Here is an 8,675-nt window from a genome sequence, read left to right as displayed (position 1 = left end):
CACACTCCATTGTGTTTGAACAACCAGTCATCGTGGGTGTAGTAGTGAGGTAGTATTGTTGTCCCCTCCTCAGGACTGACATTTTTATATGCTGCCCTTCCAGAAAGGTCCAGGTTTTAAAAAATAATTAAAATCAGTTACCAACAAATGTATATTTTCTTTTATTAATCATCTGTTTTTCTAAATCAGTCTAAAAAGAACAAAACTTTAAAACTCTTACAGAGACTGTTTCATCAATAAACTGTCCTAGGGAACTACTACTGCTGTCCAAACCTCTGTGAAACGGTAGGCAAAAAAAAGCCATCAGAGGATTACAGGAGATAATACACCAATCAGTGTAGCTGTTATAGATGACTGTGATTAGATAACCAAATATCAAATATCCAATTAGGTAATTAAATTTGGATTTAAAAAACTAACCACCAGCTGTACATATTTTATTAAATGTTCTAATCTCTTTCATCATTCGTAGCCTTATTCTACATAATGATCCAAGACTGTCCACTCTGCTACCTACCATCATTTTAAACACTGCCTGATCTGTATGATGGTGGAATTATGGCTATGGGCATGGCAGATATGAGAAGGGCATACTGAGAAAATGTGAGTGAGACAGAATGCGGAAATATATACAGGTTAAATATGGAAGAGGCAAGGGAAACCCATTAAAATGTTCACCATTATCCTTTAAAATGTACATAGAACTGAAACCACACATACGCATTTGTCAGACACGCTAATTAGTGTTAATCTTCAACAGGAAAAAAAAAAAAAAAAAGAAAGAATGTGAAAGGAGGCAATGGAACACCATTCTCCATTCCTGGACCAAAAGTAAAAGAAAACCAAGCATGATATCATACTGCCTTAATGCTGAAGAGCTCCCCTTAAATTTGTCTTTTAGCTAGCACAGTTAAACTGGTATAAGTGCTTTGACAAGGTGGGATGCATTCCATCATATCCGCAAAGGCCTGCTTTTCTCTGTTGGTGGTTCAGCTTATGCAGAACATATATGCAAAATAACAGCTCTCATATTGCTTCAAACTCATCGATACGCTGCTTTGTATTGCCTTGTCGAATCTGTTGCAGACTCTTGTACTTATCATGAACTGCTTTAACATTCTCAGCATGAAGAACATCACTATGTGCCCAGTACAACTGACAACTTTTTGACCAGGTGGTGAAAACAGTTGGTTAGCGTGAGGTCTGTTTTTTTGGGCTGCTGTATGTAGACAGCAAAGGTTATCCTATATGGCTTAAACTAAATAAAAAGGTGACACAGCAAGATGTTAAAAAAGAGAATCCTTTACAGTTCAAGTTTAGAGCTAAATTTTTCCTGAAGATGTTTCTGAGGAATTAATTCAAGAAATAATCCAGAGACTCTTCCTGCAAGTTTAAGAAGCCATCTTAAAGGATGAAATGTATTGTCCGCCAGAAGCAGCAGTTATTTTGGCTTCCTGTGCAGTCCAAACCAAGTGTGGAGATTATAATAAAGAGATTCATAAGCCAGGCTACCTGGCTAATGATAGACTCCTACCCCAGCATGTATTGGAACAACACAAACTAACAAAAGAACAGTGGGAAGAAAGAATACAGAACGGGCATGAAGAACATAGAGTAATGCTAAGGGAGGATTCTTTGATGGAATAGCTGAAGATTGCACAAGATCTAGAAATATATGGTGTCAACTATTTTGAAATAAAAAATAAAAAGGGGGCCGGGCATGGTGGCTCATGTCTTTAATCCAGCACTTTGGGAGGCTGAGGCGGGCGGATCACGAGGTCAGGAGTTCGAGACTAGCCTGACCAACATGAGGGATACCCCGTCTCTACTAGAAATACAAAAGATTAGCCAGGCTTGGTGGCTTGCGCCTGTAATCCCGGATACTCAGGAGGCTGAGGCAGGAAAATCACTTGAACCCGCGAGGTGGAGGTTGCAGTGAGCCGAGATCACACCACTGCATTTCAGCCTGGGTGACAGAGCAAGACTCCATCTCAAAAAAAAAAAAAAAAAAAAGAAAAATAATAAAATAAAAAATATCAGAATAAAAATAAAAAGGGAACTGAATTATGGCTAGGTGTTGATGCTTTGAGTCTGAATGTTTATGAGCATGATGACAAGTTAACACCTAAAATTGGTTTTCCCTGGAGTGAAATCAGAAATATTTCATTTAATGACAAAAAGTTTGTTATAAAGCCAATAGACAAAAAGGCACCTGATTTTGTTTTTTATGCACCTCGTCTGAGAATCAATAAGGGGATTTTGGCCTTATATATGGGAAACTATGAACTATACATGCAAAGAAGGAAGCCTGATACTATTAAAGTACAACAGATGAAGGCTCAGGCTAGGGAGGAGAAACATCAGAAGCAGTTGGAAAGGGCACAATTAGAGAATGAAAAGAAGAAAAGAGAAATAGCAGAAAAGGAAAAGGAAAGAATAGAACGTGAAAAGGAAGAGCTAATGGAACGTCTAAAATAAATTGAAGAACTGACAATTAAAGCCCAGAAAGAACTAGAAGAACAGACTCAAAAAGTTCTAGAACTGGATCAAAAATGAAAACGAGCAAAATAAGAAGCAGAGCGGCTTGAAAAGGAGCATTGAGCTGCTGAAGAGGCGAAGTCTGCCATAGCAAAACAAGCTGCCGACCAGATGAAGAATCAGGAGCAGCTAGCAGCACTTGCTGAATTCACTGCCAAGATTGCACTTCTAGAAGAAGCCAAGAAGAAAAAGGAAGAGGAAGCTACTGAGTGGCAACACAAAGCTTTAGCAACCCCGCAAGACTTGGAAAAGACCAAAGAAGAGTTAAAAACTGTGATGTCTACCCCCTCTCCACCTCCACCACCAGTCATTCCTCCGACAGAAAACGAACATGATGAACATGATGAGAATAATGCTGAGACTAGTGCTGAATTATCAAATGAAGGGGTAATGAACCGTAGAAGCGAGGAAGAACGTGTAACAGAAACATAGAGAAATACATGTGTTAAGAAGCAACTTCAGGCATTAAGTTCAGCATTAGTTCAAGTCATAGATGAAACCAATTTGAGGTTTTTAATCTGATTTTTTTAAAGATAAATATGAACAATTATCATGTCATCTATAAATTTCAAAAAAATAATGAAAAAGCCTGTGTGAACAAATTTTTTCTTATGATGTTTTAATTATATACATTTTTTGAAATATTAAATTGGCAAAACCAAATTGCCAAATGTAAGGTTCATTAAAATACTGATAAATTAGATGAAAGATAAAATTCCAATGTTTATATAAAATTTGATTTTTAAAAATATACCATTCTTCCCATTTAGTTACTATTTCTCTATTTTATGTGTTATATTCACTTGGAAAATTCTATCAGTACAACAAAACAAATGTTTCAGTGTAAAACTTCAATCAAATTGACCATTATTTTGTCTTAAAAAATCAATTTATTTTATTTAGTCAAATTTTTAACTTCCTAACAATGCTTTTGAAAGGAGACAACTTGATTTCAAGGTTTAATTTTTGGAGGAGATTAACGTCATGAATATTAAACCCCAATATTCATTATTTAGCAGGTTTATATTTAGAATTATATTGAGAGATTTAAAAAGCTGTAGAGAACATTAATGTAATCAATGCCAAGTGCAGAGCTAAATGATTTCTGTCAAATAATATTAGTGCATTTTGAAAGTTTAATAAATGCCTAAATTAAGGTATGAATTGTTTTAACTCTTATCTTTCGTCAAATGTCTTCTATTTTCAATCAATACTGCTGTGTTATGCCTTTTAAGTTGACAGAATGAATAATTTCTCCTATCTTCAAATAAAAAAATGTCCAAAACATTAATAAAATACAAAGGTCCATTTCTGACCTTACAAGTGTATGATAGGCTGTATATAATAGTATCCTATCTGTTAAATAATAAAGAAATACCTTTTGCCCTGATAAAGTTAGATGTTAAGAAATTGTGTCAATAGCTGAACAATATGTCTCTATTGTTATCTATCTAAATTCAGAAATAAAGGTGTCAAGAATTGTAGGCCATTTCCTTCCCGGAGAATGTGAATTTAATCCAATCAGATTTTATTCTCAAAGTATGAGAACTTTCAGGCAGACATGTACCTAAAAGACATGTGCCTAAGAATATACTGGATTTGTCAGGAGAAAACAGTTTATTTCCATATGAATATTTTCACAATATCCCGTAACAGTTGGCAGTGTAAGTATAAGTTTCCAAAAGGTACATTCAAGTGTTTTATGAAATTATGAAATTATAAAAACAATAATTGTAAACTTTATTCAACTCATTTGTTCTTATATATACATATAAATTCATTAAGATTTAATACAAATTAAATACATTTCTTTACATATCTTCAGATGGCCATTATCACCATGTGACATCCAGTGGACTTGCTGCCCATATTTTTGCCTTATTTCCAAGTTTCAAATAATTTTTCCGTCACCAGAATTCTTTCAAAAAACATCTTCTAAAAGAAATTTGGATGTACTGTATAAAGAAAAACTCTTCTGTGTCTGTTAAGTTGCCACATTCAACTTCAATTTTCAATCCTGTGCTTTGCCATACATCTTTAGAAACAGCTTATGATTTTGCACATCTCTGTCTCTTCCAAGCTATTTCATTCTCTGCTGCTTACTCTGAAGTTCTGAAGTTAAGCTTTAATCTCCATAAAGCATTTCAACAGAAGATAAAAGAAGGAACACTTCGACAGTTGCACAGAAAACTATGGAGAATGCTGTGAAATATTGGAATACATGGTTTCACTATTTAGTTAAAGACTGATGCTTTGTGGAGTTTTATAAATATGGTATACACCATGAATATATTTATATATAAATTCATTTTTCGTCATCTCGCAGTTGTAGGAAATGAAAAACAAATGTCTTATTTTTGACATTCATAGTTACACATACTTTTCCTATTTTTCACAAAAACCTCTAACAAGAGTAAAACTTTAGAATTACAAAATGCGTCTATATTTATTAGAATGAAAAAGGTATATATGTATATACTAAACATAATATTTGCCTTTTTTGTAAATTAAGTGGATTAATGTTGCTACTGATACATGCAAGATAATAGATTTCAGGAAATCTCTTTGTAAAGACATGTTTTGCTGAAAGGGGGACATATGTTTGGGAAATATTTTATGCAAATTTGCCAAATAATGCTTCTCTTCACCTAATAAATATTTCAGAAGCATTAGTGTTTGGAACTCAGTATTTTTTTTTTTTTTTTTTTTTTGAGACGGAGTTTCACTCTTGTTGCCCAGGCTGGAGTGCAGTGGCACAATCTTGGCTCACCACAACCTCCGCCTCCCGGGTTCAAGCGATTCTCCTGCCTCAGCTTCCCGAGTAACTGAGATTACAGGTGTGTGCCACCACCACATCCAGTGAATTTTGTAGTTTTAGTAGAGACGAGTTTTCTCCATATTGGTCAGGCTGGTCTCGAACTCCTGACCTCAGGTGATCCACCTGCCTCGGCCTCCCAAAGTGCTAAGATTACAGGCATGAGCCACCAGGTCCGGCCCCCATTGTGTATTTTTGTATGTGTACATGTATGTATATGTATGTGCGTGTGTTTTGTTTTTCCTCTCATTTCGTTTTGTCATACGTTATTGCTCTTTCGGTTATTGTTATAATTTTTTTATTGTGGAAAGAAAACCACATAACATTAGATTTACTCTCTTAACAATTTCTAAGTATACTATTAACTATATGCAAACGTGCAGCAAAATTCTAGAACTTCTTCATTTTAAATAAACTGAAGTTTAATAGCCATCAAAAAGCAATTCTGCATTTCCTCCATCACTGGACCCTGGAAACCATTATTCTACTCTGTTTCTATGAATTTGACAAATCATACATCATTTGTGCTTCTGTGACTGGTTTATTTCACTTAGCGTAATGTCCTCAAAACATGTCATCCATGTTGTAATACATGACAGAATTCACTTCTTCTCAATGCCCAAATGTAGCAGTCTGTAGCAGTCTGTAGCAAATGTAGTAGTCTGTAGCATTTTTTCATTTTATTTCCTCTTTTAGTAGAATCCATTGAGTATTGACATGAAGCAAGTAGATATGCTTAACCTGTACTCATGAACAATGATGAAATAAGCAGCATACTCATGACTGATGTTTGCACTTACTAGCCCGTTCATGTACTCATCGACCTTAACAAGTGAACAGCATAGGAGAACAAGACTTTTCAGTGTATTTTCATTGAGTACACTAAAGACATCCTTTATTTTAAGAAGATTTCAGAGAAAAGTAGACATAAACTGCCTGTAGCTTTTGCATAAATAATAATGATATTAGCTAACAGATATTGAATGCTTCCTGTGAAATTGTTATTTTTCTAATTGCTCCTTACAAAAGTGAAATGAAGGATGTTATGATACAAAGTATACAGATAAGGAAATTGAACCACAAGAAGGATAACAACACAGCTAAGACTTAATGGCATCAGAATTGAACTTAGGCAACTTGTTTCCAGATCCTCTGCTTTTAAATCTTAGTAAACGTTGCTGGGCAAGACAGCCTTTAAGATGATCTAAATTATATTTATAAATTAATATACATACAATATATAAATATGTAATATATCTCTATCTGTCAATCATTTAGCTATCTAGCTGGCTTTCTGTCTACTGAGTGTGTGTATATGTGTGTGTGTGTGTGTGTGTGTGTATAGCAGTGGGTTAATTATCCAAAGGCTAATGATTTTGTTTAAAGAATATTGAAAAAGATTAATTTTCTATGACAAACGTAGTCCTTAGAATCTAGAGTCTACAATAACTAAAGCAATATAATTTCCCATAATACATGTATTTAACATTTGATGGTTAAATGTTACAGTGGTTGGAATTTTTTTTTTTTATTTTTCGCTCATGTCACCCAGGCTTGAGTGCAGTGGTACGATCTCAGCTCACCGCAACCTCTGCCTCCTGGGTTCAAGCGATTCTTTTGTCTCAGCCTCCCAAGTAGCTGAGACTACAGGTGCCCGCCACCATACCTGGCTAATTTTTGTATTTTTAGTACAGATGGGTTTTCACCATGTTGGCCAGGCTGGTCTCAAACTCCTGACCTCAGGGGATCTGCGCATCTTGGCCTCCCAAAGTGCTGGGATTACAGGCATAAGCCACTGTGCCAAGTCTAGTGCTTGGAATTATTAAACGTTTGTGGTTCAAAGGAGTCACTTGCTCCTTCTGATTAAAAAATGAAGAATGGAAATGTAATTTACTACAAGAAACAATGTGTTGGTTGAGAAATTATTGAGACCATTGCTCATCTTTATTATTCACCTTAGTGTATTCTTTTTCTACTATGCTCTTGTGTATACCAGGATGTACTTTTCTCAAATTATTTTTACTTTCTTTGTGATAGTATCAAACATCATAGTATTTTAATTTCTAAAAACATTAATTTCAACAACATTCTTCCTCTCAAGGATTCTCATAAAATTCTGTTTTACATATATATGTGTGTGTATATATACATGTATGTGTGTGGTTATGTGTGTATATATACATATATGTTTACATATATGTACAAGTTTAATGTTTATAACTTTAATGCAAATGAAGTTGAATATAAAACTGAAGTGAAAAATATCTTATATCTTAGCAATAATAAGTTAGCACCCCAGTAATAAACAACTATTATTCTTTATTTCTCAGGAAATGACACTTGAATCTTTTAACAACACTCTTTGTTTCTCCAGTTTTTGAACTGCAATGCTTTAGTTTGATCAACCTAGTGACTCCATTTAACCTCTCATCACCTTTAAATAAACTGAGTGTCATTCGATTAGGTATAGTACTATGCATGATTGCGTCAATGTATATGCAAGAATTTGACTTTTAAAAGTGAATTCACTACTAGAAGAAAGTGCTATAACAACTAGTGCTTTTGTAATCGCTAGTGCAATTGTATCCTGTTACCTAATTTCCAGCCCTATAGTAGGCTCACTTTCCTGCGCTATGATTACATGACTTATTTTGGTCAATGAAATATAACAGTGCCATGTGACACTTCAGTGTGAAAGCTTGAAGGGCTAGGGAATTGTAGGCCACATTATCTTTCCCTTGCTAAAGTGATCATAAAAGTAGATGGTGCCTCTGTCATCTCAGGTCCCTGTTTAGTTACAATAAGCCAAGATCCCCTGTCAATTTACATTTGATATATATATAATATGTAAGAAATAAACTTTATTTTCTTCCAGTAGCAAGGATTATTGTTATTGCAATATAATTTTGCCCATCCTGGACGGCACTGAACTTCTCCAAAGAGTATGGCTCTCCTATAGCAAAATCCCTAAAATAGCCTACATACAAGACAGTGAAGGGCTAAGAAATTATTACTGAAAGACAAAAGGAAGCTGATTGATAATATGCACCGGTGTAATATTTGGCAAAACTCTCAACTGCAATAACATAAAAATTAGATCAGGTACCTAATGAACTTACAGCTCCAAGGAAAGAAAAGAAAGAATAAAATGTTAGTAATGAGTGTTGGTTGCTGTTGTTTATGTTTACAAGCTGTTACAAGAAATTGGTAAGCACACAAAATAATCAGATGATTTGCAAGCAAGAATGAAAAGTCTATAGAAAATCCTTAAATTTAAGTACATGTAGGGTTGAAAAGTCAAGTGATTCTCAAAACCAAATAG

The 8,675-nt window shown here is 34.6% G+C and overlaps 1 pseudogene; it reads left to right on the top strand.

The window, feature by feature from the left end:
• The first annotated feature begins 1,165 nt into the window (after positions 1-1,165).
• Positions 1,166-3,060, top strand: LOC101015589 (annotated as a pseudogene).
• Positions 3,061-8,675: the final 5,615 nt, after the last annotated feature.

Source organism: Papio anubis, chromosome X, assembly GCF_008728515.1.
Source record: "Papio anubis isolate 15944 chromosome X, Panubis1.0, whole genome shotgun sequence".
In the NCBI taxonomy this organism is placed as follows: domain Eukaryota; kingdom Metazoa; phylum Chordata; class Mammalia; order Primates; family Cercopithecidae; genus Papio; species Papio anubis.
The sequence above is the reverse complement of the archived record's forward strand: the minus strand, read 5'-3'. Positions and strand labels throughout refer to the sequence as shown.